The sequence below is a fragment of the Mytilus edulis genome, chromosome 14 (assembly GCF_963676685.1).
Source record: "Mytilus edulis chromosome 14, xbMytEdul2.2, whole genome shotgun sequence".
Lineage (NCBI taxonomy): Eukaryota > Metazoa > Mollusca > Bivalvia > Mytilida > Mytilidae > Mytilus > Mytilus edulis.
This window is the reverse complement of record NC_092357.1, coordinates 33,812,888-33,834,222: the sequence shown is the minus strand read 5'-3', so window position 1 is coordinate 33,834,222 and position 21,335 is coordinate 33,812,888. Positions and strand designations below refer to the sequence as shown.

Below are 21,335 nucleotides of genomic sequence, written 5' to 3'. Positions count from 1 at the left end.
TATTAGCAAATTCAGGCAAGTCTGTACTGGAATGATAACGATAATAATATTTTTGCTTGTTCTTATAGTGCATGCAAGAGATCAAGCTAAATATCAATTTCTAGTATATTTGGTGTATGAGATTATTTTTCTATAAACATGTTAATCTGACATGTTTTATATGACATTGTTCGACCCATTTCATTGCTCAAGATTAATTTATTTTAGATTTTGTCTGCTTTTCTTACATAATTAGCAAAAATTCATCAACATTTGGTGTATGGAACGATTGTAAGGTGTATATTACAAAGTATATTTATTTGATTTGACCTCATTTAGACGCATTTCATCGCTCAATATTGATTTATTTTGGACTTTGGCTATTTGTTTTACATTATTAGCAACGGTCAACTACATATGATTAGGAACGATTGTAAGGTGTATATGTCTGACTTGGAAAATAGCATCTGACCATACCCTCACTTTCAAGGTTAAGTTTTTTCGTTTAGTGCTTTTCTTAGATACTTAATGTAATAAGTCGACTTTATTGAAATCACATTATAATTGTAAGGAGTACACGACAGTATTGCATGGTTCACATGACCTAACTTCATTTTCAGGGTTCATTGATCAATATTAGGTTTTCATGGTTAAGTTTGTTTTCGATGTGCAAAAGGTATATGGTGTAGTAGTATCGAATGGTGTACTTATTATATTTTGTGTCCTTGAAATCTGTTTATTTGATCATGTTAAATTGTTGTGATAGTTATGATGAAGCTTAAGATATAAAGCTATTCACATAATATCAGTGGTAAGTGAAGCAGGTGAGACATTTGTTGTCATAGTAGAACTGCACACGGTCATGATATCATCTATTGCTTATCGGACGACTAGAAATGTCTTGAGAATATTTAGGGGCTCACAACTTGGCATACATTCGAAAGGTTATGTTTTTCCTATGTATTGACTTTGAGGGATGAAATGTGAAGTTGCCCCGTAGCTTTTGGCATTTGGCAATGCAAATCAAAAGAGTTGATCGTATTATCATTAAAGACGAAACAAATAATGATTGTGTTATTTGACATTCTAACATAACAGCCCAAGAAAGAGGTTTGTTTTACTGGCTCAGAAACGATGGAGGGCACTTGCCAGTCAAAGGTAATGATGCTTTCTTAAGCAATGAGCTAATGTATGGATTGAGATTTTGCAAACTCTGTTCGTCGAGTATTTTCCAATTGATCAGTTTTATGGTAAGTCAGCACCAACTACCATGTAGTAAACTCGTTTTCTTGGGGATGAGTGTGTAGAGACCTACTCAATTTTGGCGGGATCTGGCAAGATGACAGGGGAGTCATGACCCTTTAATTTTCGTTAGACCATGTGCAATCATATTGCAATTGCCTGTGGTACCACATCAAAGTTGTGTGTTTTATAATAGGTCTTCCTTTGTATACCAGAGCGGCCGGTTCATTACTGCTACCAGTTTTGAATTATTTTATTCTCCGAAAACTGGAGAAAGCATTATCAAGGTAATGACCTACCGTAAGTGTTGGGTCGTCCTCATTCACTCTACTTCCACTAGAGGAACTTTTGTTACTTCTGATACCAGAATAGCACCTTCTTGCCAATGTTACAAATGTCGGCGGTTTGTATCGTTTTGCCAGGCCTCGTTTACTGTTTTGTCCTGTGGTCGATATTATTCCACATAGTATGTCTTGAATTATTAAAATCTTGGATTATAATGTAGATTTGGACTGATTGCCTAATTGCACATAGTATTCCTTTAATTGTTCAAATATTGGATCAGAATGTAGATGTGGATTAATTGCCTTTGAGACAACTCAACTGTTTAAACTGAGTGTAGACCGGCAAAGATGACCGAACAATCTTTAGTAATGAGCGAAACCCATACCTTTTACGGTCGAATTTATTCCAAACAGTATGTCTTGAATTATTTAAAACTATAATTAATTTACATAATCAGCTGACCGAAGTGAATAAAGCCGAACAGATTTTTTATGATTATGAAATGAGATCGACTCGAATAATCGGAACTGAGAAACATATTAAAACCGATGAGAAGAACATTCAACAAAAGCTTACGACAAGAAGAACGCCTGGTTTAACACTATCAAGACAATTTTAAAAACTTGTAATCTTACGTATGGAACGCCATAGCTGTAATATGTGGCATATTCTATTATATGCTTCGGATATTTCATTTTATAAAGGTGCTATTTTATCATGATAGGGCCTTTTTTTTATTATAAGATGGTGTTTTTTTTTCTTATGTGAAGATGCTTTTTTATTATAAGAATTTACACAACATCGTTTCCGGTTGCAATTGTTCAAGTTCATATGGGTTGCAACCTAATTCAAAACGTCAAATTAACCTATGACATTGACCTTATTTTCAAGGTCATCAAACAAGGACTTCACATCAAAAGACTTAAGGTCTCTACTATGTATTGTTCATAAGTTATATAACAATACATTTTACTTTTAACATTTAAGGGCAAAAAACTCCTAGTGAGATTACTGCTTCGCTTCCGATAAAATTTACCAATTGTGACAGATGTTCACGTTGCATGAAGACCATCAGTTTAATAAGAAACAAGACCAAACAAGCGTTGGAAATTCATCTAGTGTCGAAGATATATTTTTGTAAACGGCCCATTCCAGGACCATCTATACTGATACAGAATGATGAGTCTACATTTGTTGTATATACGCAAAATGTCAAAAGCCACAAAATAGCTTTTAACGTAAGTGGTTTGACAATCTGTTACAATATCTTACTTTTAATTGAAATTGTTCGTTCGGTATAATAAACAATTATGTCCCATTGAGTCGGTAATTATCCAAAATTGTCAGCCCTCGTACTGGAGTTTACAATTTTTGATAACAACTCCTCAGTGGGCCATACTTTTATATTATTATACCTTACATATATAACAAACAATTCTATTGGGGAACACGTAATCACCTGACCTGCAATAATCAATTAATTTAATTGCAAGGAAATATGAATACCCCTTAAAAAGTTACATAAGCGGTGAATAACCCTATTATTCACCGGTGAATAACCCTATTATTAAACGGTGAATAACCTTTTGAGTTTGGTGATTTGTACCCATGAAAATGACGCTACAGACGTAAATAAACAAAATGGCAACGTCCAAGTTACAGGAAGCTCATTGATTGAGAAATGAGAAAATAAGTCTTTTAACGTGCATTTTATGCCGATGATATACATTTGTATCTAATAAACGGCTCTTTTCAGGGCCATCACTATTTTACAAAAAGAATCTTCCTTTGTTGTCATACAAGAATTCTTAGAACCAAATGACATGTATTTTGGAACGTCAACTTGTATTTGTTACTGACTCAAGTGAGGCTAAGTGCTTTGACGATGATTCAAAACACCCTTGTTCAATCATTAGTTCGGTATAATAAAACAATTGTGGTCCCTTAGAAGCGATGGATATCGAAATATCAACTCTTATTGAAATAACCTTCTCTTGTTGACAATTTTGGATATTCACCCTTTCAATGGGCCATAATTGTATATTATTGTTGACCATATTGATCTCATGTCCTGCATCAAACAAATGATGAATAACAATGTACCATATTTATTCATTTTGGATGTACATGTAAAACAATCCACTTGTTAAATGAATATAGAGCATAAAACAATATAATTGTTTTGAAATTTATTTCCTATTTCCTGACACAATTTATAGGTCATAGATCATGTATTTAAATTTTTGGTAAATTCAAATAGGAAAAGTCATAAAATATTACAATTAATAGAATGTCATTTGTGTTCTAAAATTCGTGTTGAGGTAAGCTGGCTTATGAATTAATTTCCTTGATTTAACAATATGTTAAATCTAATTTGCATTTACAGTAATCCAAGTTGAGAAAAAGTCATAAAGTTCGTTATCATTACATTTGTTTAGATATACAATTTCTAGGGTATAACTCAAAATAACATGTTTTCAATCTATGCTCACTGTCAATCTAATTTCGATAATATTATGTAACCCACATCAGATCTAGACTATAACTAACAATATAGAGTGTCAAGGAAGAAGACAAAATGTCAAATATAATGACAAGGTTGAATCAACTACAAATATTCTGTAGCTGATAAGATAAAAAAAAAAGAAAATTGAAGTCATATCATGGAGTACTATTATAACGATGGCAATTCATCTAGTTTGACATTACACTTTGAATATGAGGTACCTTTTCTATGGCGTATATCAATTTTTATGACTTTTAATGAATGTAACCTTGAGACTAATAATAATAAAGTGTATACAAAACCGCTGGGTTTGAAATTCATATCCTAGACTTCTGACGTTAACATATTTGTTTTTAAGAACTTGCTTGTTTTTTTTTTTTAGAATATTTCATTCAATTATACTGAAGTATCACCGGAAATTTTGGACTTACGTCCTATTTGCAAATGCCAGTATGGTATAAAATATTCCGGTGCTAAAAATATCCTATGATGTCGGCGCTCAAGTATCACTATGTACATTTTTAAATTTCATTCAAGGAAAATATCCTACGCCCTTGACTATGCATTGTATACAAATGCAGTAATTTATGGCATGAATGTGGACATCATAGTGTGTAGATCGACGTTAAAAAACCCTGTCACGAAATTTTTGAAGGTATGTATTTGTTCAATTGTCCGGAAAGATTTCTGACTCTGTTCAACGTACTCGTGTTTCCAGTGTCATTCCAGATTGCCTGATCATCATCATTTCGATTGGCAAAGAGTCCCAAATAGGGAAGTTGGAATTGATCACGCCGTAAATGTTACGGACGCCATCGCGAGCTAGTGGACCGTTATGGGATATCCGTTATACATATGGCATCGGATATGTTCTCGATGTCGTGACTACAATTCCGTTCCCTTTTCACAAATGTGACCCACCGAATTAGATTTTTAACAAATTTTGTAATAACATGAGCAATAATACATGTGCGTCATGTCAAGCAGGATCTGCTTACCCTTTCGGAGCACCTGAAATCACCCCCAGTTTATATGGGGTTCTAGTCGTTGTTGTACTCCTATTATGTCTGTTTTGTTCGAGCATCATTGTTAATATAATGGAATGTGATGCTACTGTCGTACAAATGAGAGATTTAGCGCTCTAAAACCAAGTAGTTCAATCCACCATATTTTACATTAGAATGCCTGTACCAAGTTCGGAATATGACAGCTGTTGTCAATTCGTTTGATGTGCTTTATCTTTTGATTTGCCATTTGATTAGGGACTTTTCTTTTTGAATTTTCCTCGAAGTTCAGTTTTTTTGTTATTTTACTTTTTGCATATACATGATATTATTATATTGATGGGTTTGTTATTCTCCGAGGGTTTCACAAACCCAGTAGTCAGCACTTCTGTGTTGACATGCATAATCATTGATATGGTGATAATTATAAGTTTCTTGTTAACTAAACTTTTTAAATATTAAGGCTTTTATACCTCAGGAATAGAAAACGTTTCACAATATTTGGTCATGGATGGCCTTAAACTTCGTACTTTATTTTACCCTTTTAACCTTTTTATATTCGAGTGTTGCTGATGAGTTTTGTGGTAAACGAAACACGCTCGTTTTGCGCAAGTACAAAATTGTCTTCGTCATCTTATGGAATATCGTTAACTTTTACCGTGGCTCTTGGTGTAATTCTTTTGCTCTATAATTGATCATATTATGCACATTGTTGTTTTGTCTCAAAAGCTTAGACAAAGTGAACGTATACATTATGTTACAGAAAGTTGGGAAAATTGCATAGCCTTAAATTATTTCAAATTTTTTGTTTTTAACAAAATGCATGACAATAGTTCTAAGCATCACTTTACAGCAACTGTATTTTAACTGATAACAAGCAAACGTTATTTTTTTTATGTTTATGTTTTACCATAAAAGGAAATTCATTATAAGGCATCACACAAAACACTCCTGGACAAAATGTGTGGAAGAAAAATAATAAATATAAGAAAAAAAAGAAATGTAGAATAACAATACGTCACCCCAACTCCGTTGAGGGTGCCATAATTATTGGATTATGGTAATTTCCGATCACCTATTTATTTTTACAAGAAATGTTTGTTATCTTTTACCCATGAAAATAATAATAAAAAGAATATTTAAATGGATGTCTACGAGAAAACCATGCAAAATCAAAAAAAAATTATGAAAGGGGTTGTGGAATTTTCAGCTGATTTTGGGTTGCTAGTAAAGTATTAAGTACATCTAATAGTTCTATGGTTAAAAAATGACAATTTATCTCAAATTATGTGAATACAGGGCAATTCTAGTTTAGTACCAAATTTACTGGAAAATGGACATTTTTGGGTTTTTTTTATTGAATAGTTCAAAGTATTATATGACAAAAAAAATTGTTTGGCCTTAAAATTCAGACGTTCTACTAAAATAAACTGTAATTTGGATCTTATTTCAACCTTTATTTTTGTTTTTATTTTTATTGACATAATTGTGTTTTTTAAAAATTTGAATTCAGCCTGTACTGAAAATGTCCATAAAACCTCAAAAGTCACTCAAATTGAAAAAATATTTTGTTAAACGTTATGGTTCACTACAAACTTGTATTTCTTAACGGGATTTTGGTTGTAAATTGATATAAGCTTATTTGAATAAAAGATGAAAAACTGAAAAATATAGCTAAAATTATCTCCCTTTGTAAAACTCTTCACAATAAAAGGTAGATTTAGTGTCAATAACAGAAGGAGGGAAATCAAGAAATGTGCAGAAGGATAGGAAATAATGGTATTTTTTATGAATATGGTGTAGCCAAAAACTTATTTTTATTGAAAGAGTGTAACAAAGACATAGCAAACCATGTGGCAAAGACATTCCCACTGCCACTGGGATAAGTCTGATCCTGATCAGATAGTCTATATAGACATGACTCATGAGGCTAGACTATCACTATCATGTCTAGTCCTAGGTTTCAGACTCACATTTTAAAATGCATATGCTGTAAACATGGACAGGAGTTGGATTGTAGTAGACAAGAAGACAAAATGAGTTGCTGCCATCCTTTCATGACCCTCCCAAATCTAGCAACGGAAATTCCAAAGCAAAACTTTCAGTTTCAGTTGGTTCTGGTAAGTTTGTTAATTTTTTTTGTGGTTAGAAAAACAATTTGACACCATAAAAAGACCTACTGTAGAAACATCACATCAACACATAAATATAGGAAAAAGAGCATAGACTATTTCTTTGGGGAAAAAAAAGGGGGAGGGGTATTTACATAATTTTCTTGAAGCAAACACTGATTTAATTTTCATTGACATACATTTATACATGTAATGATTTAAAATTCTTCTGAAACTAAAAGATTTATGTGTTTGCCTTCTAAATTTTAATAGAAAAACTTTTTTCTTTCTCAGTCTCTCAAGAAATCTAAAAATAGCCTACCCTAAAGATTTTATTGTCATTTTACATTAAGCACTGTTAAAGTCAGAATGTTGCTCCCATAGACTCAATGTAAAAAAATGTGGTATGAGTGCCAATGAGACAACTATCCATCCAAATAACAATTTGTAAAAGTAAACCATTATAGGTCAATGGACGGCCTTCAACACAGAGCCTTGGCTCACACGGAACAACAAGCTATAAACATGATAAAGGACCCCTAAATTACTAGTGTAATACCCTTCGAAAAGGAAAATCAATGGTCTAATCTATATAAAAAAAGGAGAAACAAAAAACACGTATAAATTACATAAACATACGTAAACTACTGTACATTTATGCCAACTAAAAAGTATGTGTGTTAACCGCACTACCCTTACCTACCTTTATTTTTATCCCTACCCTAAAAAATTTTGTGACAGGTTTTGATTAAGTACTGTTAAAGTCACAATATAGCTCCCAAAGAGTTGTGAATTTCCTGTCTTTATTCATTCCTTTACCAGTACTACCTGTACATTGTACAATGCAGCTAGATTGATACAATATATGGTTCTCAAACTCAAAAAAATGTTTACAGACTATGAGCTGGTTTTTTTTCTCTCTAAAAATTGGTTACTGTGAGACTTTTTCTTAACATTTCCTTAGTGCAGGTCATGTATCACAGTTATAAACATGGAAAGAGAACTTTTACATGTCTTTACTTCTATCGTTAAGAAAATAGAATCTGAATAGAATATGCTTACAAATGTATTCCAAATTAAAGGGCCCAGAAGGGGCAACATGAGATTATAACATTACAGATTACTCAGATAAAACAAATTCAAAATAACAATACTGAAGAAATGAATTACTTGATGATGTGATTGATATCATAGCATTTATGACATTTACACAAATTAATTATCATATCTACAAAACTTTTGTTTTCAATGAACCAATGCATTATGTTAAGCCAACTTAATGTACAATGTACATGTAGATGTAACTCACTGTACTGATCATGCGAATGTACAAATATACAATATTTTATTTCTTATCAACAGGTTAATGTTGAAGATGGAAAAGCACAAAAATAATGTTAAAATGAAAGCAGATATGATAGGAGATCATATAGGTAAATATATGATATAATTGATAAAAAAAAATGAATCAAACAAGTCATAACAAGAGACTACTAAATAGACAGCAAATAAGACCTGTGTTGTGGCATTATTTGTGAAATATAATCATATAATATAGAAATTGGAAATTGACCAGTTACATTTTTTATTGTAAAAACATGATAAATAATCAATAAATAGATTAACCCTTCAATTTTAAAAGTTCAAGCTGGTAAACAAAAAGTAAAAATAACACACGGAACACTCAAATTATTATTTTATGATCAATTAAGGGCCATATCAGTACAATTTACACAACAAAATTTTCATTACTCATCGTTGGAATTGTTCTCTTTATAAGAATGAAACCTAGAAAAAAATATGTGTTCTTGTCAGCTTGACACTGAGATCCTCATTTATAGTATACATGCATTTATGGTAAACCTGAAGACTACATTTGTATTTTTCATTTTTGAAAAAAACACTTTTACCATTATTACAGCTATTTTCCTAATGTGCGTAGAGTAAAACTTTGGTAGGTTTACTTGCTCTATTTGTATAAATATTGATTCAAGCTTTGTAATTAAGGTTGATATCTTCAAACAAAAAATATAGGCATATTTGAACCTTTATGGAGTACTTTCAAATTTGATTAGACGTTATGTCAATTGCAATTGTACAATATACAAACAAACCATGCAAGCTAACCGAAGTCTTAGATTTACATGCCTTAGAAAATTAGCTGTAAAATTAATTATATTTTTGTTTCCAATGCTTATTGTTTTACCAATTTCAAATGTTTTGGCTTGTTTTTAAATTGGGCTATATCAGCTAAAGGGTCAAAAGGTCCAAATTTAAACTTGATTTCATATAACAATTGAATAATTTTATAAAATGATATTATGCAAAATTAAACGGTGTATTGTACTTTTTTGGGTTAACTACTTCTTATATGTTTAGATTGTTAATATTCGTTTTCAAATTGCAAAAAAGATCACGGGGGCAAAAAAACCTTTGTTCGTTTATCAAAATATTATTGAAGGTTTTTTTTCTATGCTAAATGTTATCATGCATTTAGCATGTTTAGATTTATGATTTGGGCTCAGTTTTCAAGTTGATTCAAATTGGGGTCCAAACTTAAACTTTGTTTAAATTCATTAAAAAATTGCATATATGGGGTTCTTTGATATGATAAATTTAATCATGTCTTTAAGACTTTAGATTTTGGATATTGGCACAAATCCAATTTCAAAATCATCAGTTCTTTGACCACATCTATTCTGTGTCAGAAACCTACATGTATGATGTGTCTAATAATTCATCACAGTCCAAATTCTGAACTGTATCATGTGAATCAAGTTTGAATGTAGTGTCTATATAGTGTCCCCCCCCCACACCTGATGAAGGTGCAATCTCTGCATTTGTAATAGAATGTACCCTTGAGCTGTTTTATTCTCATTGTTGAAGGTTGTACAGAGGCATTACATTCATTTCATTTGAACTTTTGTGGATATTTGTCTCATTTGCAATCAATACTCATCTCCCTATTTTTGTATTGTCATAACGTCATAAATACAAGATGAAATCTACAAAATTAACTTCATAAAAATTAAGTTTGCTGCAGCTTGGAACAAGAAAAAAATCAAATTTAGGTCCATTTTTAGCTAGTATATATTATTTCTTATTCTATGTACTGGAATGTCAGAGTTGTGATAATGGAAAAACATTTTACACTAAGACCAAGGTAATAATTAATTTCTTTTTAGGAAATTTCAATCATTTAATGGATAACAATTGTTTTCTTATTATTTTTAACAGACATTTGGTGATCCAAAAATAACTGGAGTTCATGAAAGAAGACTGCTTGCTGAGACACATTTTTGTTGATAAACATGTTTATGATGAAGAAAAACTTAGATAATATTACTGATACTTGAATAAGGCTCTGATCTGTCTTTGAATTTTCCTCTTGATGTTAAAAAATTGCAAGCTCAAATAAAAATAAATTGAAATGGAACTCATATGCTTTGAAAAAAAGGAAAAAAAATGGCAATGTGAATCTCGCTGAAGTCTTGAAAACCACCAAGTCAACACACAGTTGCAACACAAATGAGAAGAGAGAGATATTTGCTAGGAAATAGAATGTTCTCACTGTCTCACCATCAGCAAGGCTTTCTCATCAGGGAATAAGAAGTGTAAAATTACTTCTGTATTAAAAGGTCATCAGTATTGAAGACAATATTAAAAGAAGATTACGAATGTACTTGGCCATTTGATAAACATAATAATATTTTCATTTGTCAGAAATTATTTCTTAGATTGACTAACTAGTTTTATTGATTGAATTATTAGTAAATTACCTTTCATAGTTCATGTAGTTACATGTATATAAATTCTTATAAGATAGTATGGAAACAATTTAATACTTCCCTAAATTCCATACCTTATGCAACAATTGTCTTGTGCTGCTAAGTCAATTCGAATTAACTTTTATGTATGTTTATAATAATCTTATTCTTGCATGTAAGCACCATTTAGTGTTATTGTATCATCTTCATTGATTGTTAAATATAATACTAATGCTATAAAAAATAATAACATTTATGATCATTTATACAGATCGAAATATTTAAAAATTTATCAATACTAAAAGAGAATTTATAAATTTAGACATTTTTTTTAGGAGAATTTTAGAAAGTACTACAACAAAAGCAAACCAATAGTATATGCTCAAATGCACTATTAACGCTCTCTCCAGATAACCAAATAGAGATATGTTTATATTTTATTAAATTGTTGAAGTGTATGTTAGTTTAAATTAATATGTACCTGCAATTTTAAGGTTTTAAAAATCAGCATTTTTATTGGATTATCTCCCTTTGTACAATAGAAATTCAGGTTTTATCCACACTGTCTCAGGTACTCATGATCTTATATGGTAACCAGCATGCAAGTAAAGGGTTGCAACGTGTCTTAATTTTGTTTACCTGTCAGACACAACTTCTGAATGTCAATACTTTAGATTTTTCAATATGATGAACTTGACATTGAATTTCATATCATTTTTCAGTAACCAGAATACAACTTTAGTAATTAGCAAGCTGCATTAACCAAAAATGGGATTACTAGGAAGAAAATGAATGGATTTTACTCTTTAAAGTAATAGGGACAAGTGAACTAAAGGAATTTGGAATAAAAAAAAATACCCCAAAAAAATTATCTTTGGCAGCCCCCCCCCCTTTTTTTAAGCCTAATGCTTACTATTGCTTGTGACACAAAAATCCAATTTTCTATTTGATTTACCTATATTGCATGTTACAATCTGTATAATTCAAGTATTTATTTTTGAATGCTTGGTTTCATTAAAATATGAGACATTCCTCAATTTATTGCGAAAATACAAAAAAGGGGGGGGGGAGGCTATCTAAATGATCAATAAAATCTATAAAATTAATTTGCAACCGAAATCCCTTCAAAATATTTTGAACCAAAGAAAATGCAAAGCATTTCTGAAATTTAGGGTAAATTGAAGCGACTTTTGGGCTGTAGTGTCTGTTTTAGTGTGATTTGATGAAAAGGCCATATTTTTTATCATTTTATGTGTTTTGCCACACCCTTATTTTCTATATATATCATTATGTTTAATAAAATTATGTGATTTATACTTCATACACATCCTATCTGTGCTATTAAAGTATTTAAACACTCAGAAGTATTATAGTATTTATTTCTATTTGAGAAATTTATGAAATCTATGCATTTCAGTAAATGCATCTATAAATAAACTCGAAAATACCCTAAATCCCTATCGTTGCCATGGTTACCAGCAGTGTAAGGGCTTCAAACTTGCATGACTTTCATATGAGGTCAACCTGAACATGTCAGCAAAGTTTCATCAAAATCAAACAACTTTGCATGGAGCACCATCTGCATGGTTTTCTCATAGATGTCCATTTAAATCGATTGGTTTAGAGTTTGATGCATCATTGTAATATTTTAAAATTGTAAAAATTTAACTTGTTAGGAAAGTATGTTTTTGATATCATTTATAAGCAGATTGCCTGACAATCTCAAAAGGCCATCGTGTTAAGAAATAAAAGGGTAAATAATTAATTAACAAAAAAGACAGACACATAAAAAGAGAAATGAGTATCATTCACAGAGTTTTAAAACCCGTCAATGCGTTATCCTTTTTTCAAGGACAAAGACACCAATTGACTATTCAAACTCAAAGTCCATTAAAAAGACAAACCCATAAAAAAAGCAAGAAAAACAACAAATTAGAAAAATTGCGTTACATGTAGAACTTAACAGTAGTTAAGCTTGATGCATACAGACAATACAGGACTTATCTCGAACAATCTGTCCTCTATCTACGTGTTTTATCCAAAGTGCTACTTATACTATACTATTAAAATTTTACAAGTCAAAACTGGTGATAAGGTTAATTCGATCAAGATCAAGGTCAAGAAACAGGTTCTCGGATCTAACGAACATGTTATTTTAATATACGTCAAATAGTGGAATTACGTTAAGACAATCTGTTCTGGCTATATACTAATATACTAATATACAACAAGTTTGTTATCGATTCGTTGTTATAATGAAATACACATGCAAATTAATGTTATGTACACACAGGAATGCTTCCCTAAAATCAGGTATCAAAATAAACTATATTTTATGATGTACACTTGCAGGTGTATTTTATAGAGATTTTTTTCGCGTATTCATAACAATGAAAATAAAAGAATCTAAGATACATGTACTCAAATGCTACAAAATTGTATTTTAAGGTATGACAAGTCAAGTTTTGAAAGCATTGATATTAGCAGTCACACTGACAGGTACGTCTAAGTTTTTGTATGGTCGCATCTTGAAAAAGAACATAATCTCAAATCATTTGTCAAGACTTTCTGGAAAAGAATTTGTTCTAGTGAAAAGATAATGGTTTCCCATGCACCGTCAACTATGTTATAGTATTCAAACAGATCTATGGTCATTAAATAGTTTTTAGGAGTAAAATAATGAGTAGTGATTTAAGTTCGTCATTACACAAAGGAATTTCTTTTTAGATTTTTTCTCGGATTTCGGTATTTTTGTTATATGATTTTGTTTGTATTTTTATTTGTTCGCAGCTGGATGCAACCCCCGACACTGATATTATCTACATTATCTTGTGAGTTTTATGTATGATGGAATTATAGCGTGTGTGAGATATTAGTCATATGCATTATTTGTATATTTGCTTATTCAAGATGTGGTAATTCAAGCACAAAGTGTTTTGACGGCTGTTAGTCATGTAATGACAAAACTGTACTATTTTCAAATAAAAAATAGCTCTTTTTATGGCATTAATAACCGTATCCGTATATGGCACATTTTTTGTGAATTTTGGGTTCTCAATGCTATTTAACTTTGTACTTGTTTGGCTTGATAACTATGTTGATCTGAGCGTCACTGACGACTCTTATGTAGACAAATTTTAAGCCTGGTACCTTTGAAAACTAGTATGGGTCCTACATTTTGAAACTGTGTCCCATAGCATGATTTTTAACATTCCTATCTTTGGTTTTGTCTCCAAAAAATTATATGGTGTTACTATCTGAAGTCTTCCACCTCAACTATGAGTATGTATTTTGAAGAATGGTGAGACATATTTAAATAAAAATCTACTAAATAGTATATAACTCATTTGATAATGATTTTATTTTTTAATTCATAAGTTTTATTACAGATATGCATCAACAGGAAATTTGCACCAAAACGGAAGGTAAATTACATAATTCGCATATCTAATTTAGTATTGTGAAATGACAAAAAAGGTGAACTGTAAAAAACAGAAGAACACATATTTACTTTTTTATATATAGACTTTCTGTATGTATCAGTGTTTTTTTATTTATACGAGATTAGCTAGGGGTTCAAAATTTATTGGTGATGGGTTTGTAATACATAGACTTTGTAAATTGCTAAATGCATGTGCATGTCCTAATCCAGGACATTTATGTAGTTTTTGTTGGACGTTTATAACTTTTTTTTATCTTGTTTTATATCTGTTTTCAAGTGTAGTGACGTCCATTTTACATAAATGATTAAAGCCTGCTGTTACGTATTAGATTTTCTGTTTTAATTTCAGGTTGATGTCTCATTGACATATTCTCAGTTTGTAGATCATACTTTACATATTTAACAGTTTATCTTTATGTATTATTATATTCAAGATTTTAATCCAAACTGCCAAAATTTCCTTTAAATTGTCAATTAAGGGGTAATAACCCTAAAATCGGTTATCCAATTTAGATGAAAATTTCATAGTATTGAATTTCATAGTATTGAAATTTTACAGTTTCAATTATTATCCCTTTAAGATAATATCCCAAAACTTCTTTAAAAATATCAATTTAGGAAAAATAGGCCAAACGTCAGTTGTTTGACTCGTCTGCAAATTTCCAGGCAGGTAATGAACAATTCAAACACAAATAACGTAAGCTTTAAATGCTTATTTTTCTTAAATATAAGCAAAAAAATGCATTTTGTCCCAGTAATTTATTTATAAAATGTACATGTATCCATGTTGTTTTTGTTTTTTTGTTGTTGACGAAACAGGAAATACAACACAAGTATTATACAATATAACTTCTAAGTAACCTAAGAATCATTCAGCTTACGTTTAGCTGGGTGTAGTCTGTCCTCGTCAGTTTTAATCTAGCGTCGAAGCACAGTACATGATATATAAGGCATGAAGATGGAGATTTTACAGACCAGCTGAATCATCTATTGCATAATATTCCACAAATTATTGTAGAATGCAGTCACAGAAATAATTATATAATAAGTACGTCTGAACCAGTGATCACTCCACGACAGATTTTATCAATCGGATCACCAGTGATGGTGATACCAGACTGAAAACACATTCCGTACATATAATTCATCTAAATAATAGCCCAACAATGTTAGAGCTGCAAATTTGCGCCAGAATATTTTTCGTTCTTCCATGAAGATTTGAACTCATGCTTTTAAATATAGTTGAACAATATCGCCTTGTACTATGCATGATGCACTTGACCACATAATCATTTAAGCCCTACAAAATATAAAACTTCCGGTGGTCGGGTGTTACCTTTCCTTGTCAGTTTTAATCTAGCTTCGTAACACAGTACATGCTATTTAATGCATGAAAATGGATTTTTCATAGATCAGCTTAATTATCTGATCTTACAAATAAATCACAAAAATAAATATATTATCAGTACGTCTAATCCAGTGACAATGTAAGATCAGTAAATCCGTGACGATAAATAACGCATACGTTTGTACGGGTTATTCCTAGAAATCATGCATTAAATTTTAAGTAATGACAAGATACAAACAAAATTAACGGTTTCAGTAAACTGTAAATATTAAAAAGAAGATGTGGTATGATTTCCAGTGCGACGTCTCTCCACAAGAGACCAAACATCACAGAAAATAACAACTATTGGTCACTTACCGGCATTCATCAATGAACACAGCCCATACCGCGTAGTCAGCTATAAAAGGCCCGAAATGACAATGTAAACAATTTATCTGGGAATTAGCCAACTATTGTACAAATAACAAGTATACAAATAATTGTTTGCTTTATGTGTACATGGACAATTTCAATTTGAGCTAGCGGTATTATGAATATTTCCTAACTAGTTATTTTGGGATCCTTTCGCTGTCTGCGTTTCAACTATGTCGCTTTCGTTAAGAAGTTGGAGACAATGATTTTGATTTTAATAACTAAAGTTTCAAGTGTTGGGAATAAGTTCAGGATAAACACAATATATATGTACATTGTCAGAAATAATAAAATTCATTTGTTTTCGCTACGAAACAGGTGAATAGCTCGGCGGAGCCTCGCGTTTTGTGCTGTTACTAAAGTTCATACAAGTAACATTTATATTTTCCAACAATATACATACATGTATATTGTATATTTAAACGAGAAAACTAACGGCCTTATTTGAGTACAAAAACTTAACAAAAAACAAATACGTAACATATAAACAAACGACTACCATTAAATCACAGGCTCCTGACTTGGGAAAGGCATGTACATACATAATGTGGCGAGGCTAAATATGTTAGTGGTATCCCAACCCTCCCCTAACCTGTGACACTGGTGTAATAGTACAACATTAGAACAAACTTTATTTGTCCGAGACGAGTATGTCGTGTACAGAAGACTCATCAGTGATGCTCAAATAACACATAGGTAAAACAGGCTAAAAAAGTACGAAGTTGAAGATCATTAGGGACCTTCAAAAAGAAGCAACAGTGATATCAATTTTTACCTTTGACAAAAGTATCTTAATATGACTTATAGAAGTATGGTAAAACAAGAAATATACTCTAGTCGTGTACACATTTTACATCTCAGCGTAATTGAAACTCTTGGATTAAGCATATAACTTTAAAAAAACAAATGGTGAACATGATCTTGCTTCAGATTCAATTATTTCAATTGATTTAATAACATATTTTTTTAAGGTAAAGGTCAGTGCGTTTGATTATCGATTACTGAATTAGTTACCCTCAAAGAGTGTTGTGAAAGAAATCATTTAAATTTAAAAAAAAAAAATACAAAATAGAATAGATCCGTTTTGGATTATTTTTGAATAGCATCTACTCCGATAAAGTATGTGTATCAAAAGAGCCACAAATAAATGCAATATATGCTCCCCTCCATCACCCTTCTATGCAATTGTCAGAAATACGGTTAGATAGGTTGGTTATGTCGAGTAATGTCATTTTTTTTAATTCTAGAATAAATCTTAGTTATGCATATTCGGATTAACAAAATGGTCTCATTTATGAAAATATATGTAACATTTCATAAAACACACACGTGCATACTAATGTTTAGCTGTTAAACAAATGTATCAACAACTGTAATGTAATAACTACCGCAGAAGTGTTTCATATGTTTTATTTGAACTACTTTTGATCAAATATAATAAGTAAAAGATAAACTCAATGTATCAAAGGAATTGTTTAATGCATGGGTCGAAAATAACCCGACAAAACACTGTCAAAAAATAAAATAACAACAGTCAATTAAATACATAATAAAGATTTAAGATTGAGCAACAAGAATCTGTCAAAACTTATCGTGATATCGTGTGCTCCTTTAACGTAAGTTAAAAATTGGTTTATACATTTTATTCGGGAATAACAAAACCGAGGGAAAGGGGACGGGATTGTGTTAACGACAATTCGGTAATACGGTAGTTTTACCAATTTTATTTGGAGATAATCTACCGAGTGAAAAAAAGTAGCATTTTGTATTTAAAATCGATCTGATAAGTCAAATAATTTCTAATTAAGGGGGCTCGCGGGTCTAAATCAATTTTTTTTTATTTAATATAGGATTTCTCTATATTTTTCTATAAATGAACTTTATCTTATACTTAATAGAAAAATGAAATAAAAAAATGGGGTCACCGTTCATTTACACTCACAATCTGCCTTCACAGAAGCATACATTTTTGTTAATGTCCTTTTTTTTCTGTTGAACTAATAGGATAAATAGCGGTAATATCGAAATAAAAAAAGAACTAAATTACAGAAATGGCTTAAATTTTACAATTATTTAGTTTATGCACAGCTTATTCGATAACAACAATAAAAAAAAATATAGGTCAACGATAAGTTAAGAAAGATATTTCAATTTTAATGCCAAAAAATGGCATTTTTGCACCAAAGGGAGATAATTTGGAGCTTTTCCAATGATATCTACATTTTAACAGTCACCAGGGGCCAACACGAATTCAATTTTTTGGAATGATTTTTGTACCATATGATAAGGTAACAACTACTTGAGGTAATTAATAAAATTTGTAATGAAAAAATTAATGTTTGATTTTTTTCTGAAAATCTTATACCCGCGAGCCTCCTTAACTTGTTTTGTTTTGTGGGTTTTTTTTATATGTCGAGCGAACTATAACACCAATGTCCAAGGCTAGTAGCATGCATCAATCGCAATGTGAATCCCCACTAAGTTAAAATATAACTGTAAGCAGAAATAGGATAAAATCAGTATGACAAAGGTATATACACGTGTCGATATATAGATTCTTTAAGAGCTAATATTCATTCGTACAATGTAGTTGAAAAACGTGAGTATACACTGTATTGACCATATTTCATAAAAAAAACTACAAATTGGTAAGTGTTTTAACTTAAGATATAATTTCATTTTTGTCATACCTTATGCTCATTTAAACATGGGTAGGGAATAATATATGTGTCCACACTGACTTATACATAAAGATTTAACGAAAATGTAAAAGAAAAAAAAAGGTTTTAGTGGAACTTTCATCAAATCGATTTTCTAATTATAGATATAGATCAAATGCCTTGTAAAAAGACTCGGCATGCATTGCGTGTCAAAGCTGGAGATAGTTTGATATTAAATTGTACTTGTTTTAACAAGACTAATGGTCAATGGACCGGTCCTTATAAGACACAATTCTCGGCTACAGAGCGTTTCATACCATACACACACGGAACAGCATTGAACCCAAAGTTAAACAAGTCAAAATACATGGTTATTGGTGGATACGATTTAAAAAAATGCTATTTAATTATTACGAACTTCATGTCAGATGATGATGGTACATATATGTGTCGGTATATCACCTCTTCAACAATTTACATAGATGTATATACAATAGAAGCGACCAGTAAGTACAATTTACGAATCATTTTTTTTTTATCATTCATACACAAACTATAGGGAACGAATTTTATAGATTCTGTTTATACTTAACCAAAGATTTATATTAAAAGTGAATAGGAACCTGTTGCCTTTTTATAATTTTTCAATCGTTAGTATATAAAAGGCAAAAGATGTTGTTGAACGAAATGATTTTAATATACGAATATTAAGGAGGTGTTGGGTGATTGTCAAAAGAGACAACTATAGTTTTCTTAAAATATTCGAAAAGTGCACAAATGTATTTATACATCGGAAAAAAATGTAAGCGAAAGTAGTCATGGATAAAATCTTCGAATAGTACATGTAACTGCATCTTTGAAATAATCTTTATGTAAGACAACATATTATCGTCACAATAAAAAAACAATAAAAAAACAGCTAACGAGTCAAAATGTTTACATGTTTTTTTTTAAACTGCTTTTCTTATCGGGAATGAAATTTGACGTTGTTAGTATTATATATCAAAGATAATAAGATGATGGTTAAAGTTAATATCAATCAATTCTTGAAAAAACAAATAAGTGACAGAACCTCAAATAGTGATACCTTTATACAAACATTCAAGATATAACTTTGTTTTCTTTGCTCTATGTTATTCGGTTTCAGTTTTACAATTACTTTGCCTTTTATCTTGTTTTCGTACAATACTTAAAGTTTTCACAATGATCGTTACACTTAGTCATATTTGTAACTAAAGAATTGACTTTGTTGGATAACATTGAATTAACTATGCAATTGAATTGTATACATTCATGATTATAACTACATGAACTAAACTGTTTTGAAACTTTTCAGTTTTGAAATTAGCAGGCTTTTCTACATGAGGAATTGATTACCTTAACTGAATTTGACAAAACGTTAGGAATTTTTGGTCCTAAATGCTCGGCAGTTGCGTATTTCATTTGGCATTTTCACATTTTGTCAGTCGAGTGTCACTAATGAGTCCTTAGCAGACGAAACGCGCGTGTGACGAAAACCCGAAATATTAATCCTGATATTTAGATGAGTTTATTCATTAAGTTATACACTATTTTCAGATCATGAACTTATACCTGCAACCTCATACGATTACTGTTGGATAATAATGGGCAGTTTGGTCGGAGTATTGGTAATATACTTGGTCGTGTCACATTGTTTCTGTTGTATAAAGCGTGTGACGAATTCAAGCCATGAAATATTACCAGTGGTACAATATGATGAAATAGGAACAATAAATTATCATGATCTCGTTTTGGAACCAATATCTGACGGCAATCATGAAACCACATCTAGAGTCTCTGATCATGCTGATAGCAACAATAGTCTCTTTCGAGCTGACGCGGATAGTTCCGATGAAAGTTCTGTTATACGACAGTCGAGTTTACCTCAGGATAATGAGGATTATGAAAACCCGTATCTTACAATCAATCCTGAAGATATCGAATTTCATTTATATAGAAGCATCCAAACTAACAACTATCAAAACACAACTATATTTCATGTGAGCACTGGAACAGAAACTCTAACAAACGGTAATGCAGAAAAAGACAATCATTGGCTTGTTATTTACTTGAAAGAGACATGAACAAAGTAAATAAAATATTATCAGTGTAGAAACTAATTCATTAATTGAATATTAAATAAAGGCAAAAGTAGTATACCGATGTTCAAAATTCATAGATCGATAGAGAAAAAACAAATCCGGGTTACAAACTAAAATTGAGGGAAACGTTTCAAATATAAGAGAACCACGACACAATAATGTTTTTACAGTTGATTTTTATTAGACGCTTTGTCACTATAATAATGTAGATATTTTTTTTATGTATCCCCACATAATCATTAATTTTTTTTTTAATCAGGATTCTTGTATAAATTTTGGTATAATTTTTAATGAACCAATATATTGTTTGTAAGTGTGTATGATATCTTATTAACATCACTGAAATTGAATTTTACCTGTTTTAATCGATAATCAATGTTTTGACATAGCCCCCACATTTAAAGTCTAATTTGCCAACCTCAGCTTTTGCCTTAGGTTTGACTATATAATGGTTCAG

The 21,335-nt window shown here is 30.9% G+C and overlaps 1 long non-coding RNA gene across 1 annotated transcript; it reads left to right on the top strand.

The window, feature by feature from the left end:
* The first annotated feature begins 6,727 nt into the window (after positions 1-6,727).
* On the top strand, positions 6,728-12,199 carry LOC139502779 (uncharacterized). Its single transcript, XR_011658935.1, has 3 exons — positions 6,728-7,136; positions 8,490-8,560; positions 10,365-12,199. It is a non-coding gene; the product is annotated as an uncharacterized lncRNA (long non-coding RNA).
* The last annotated feature ends 9,136 nt before the right edge of the window (positions 12,200-21,335 follow it).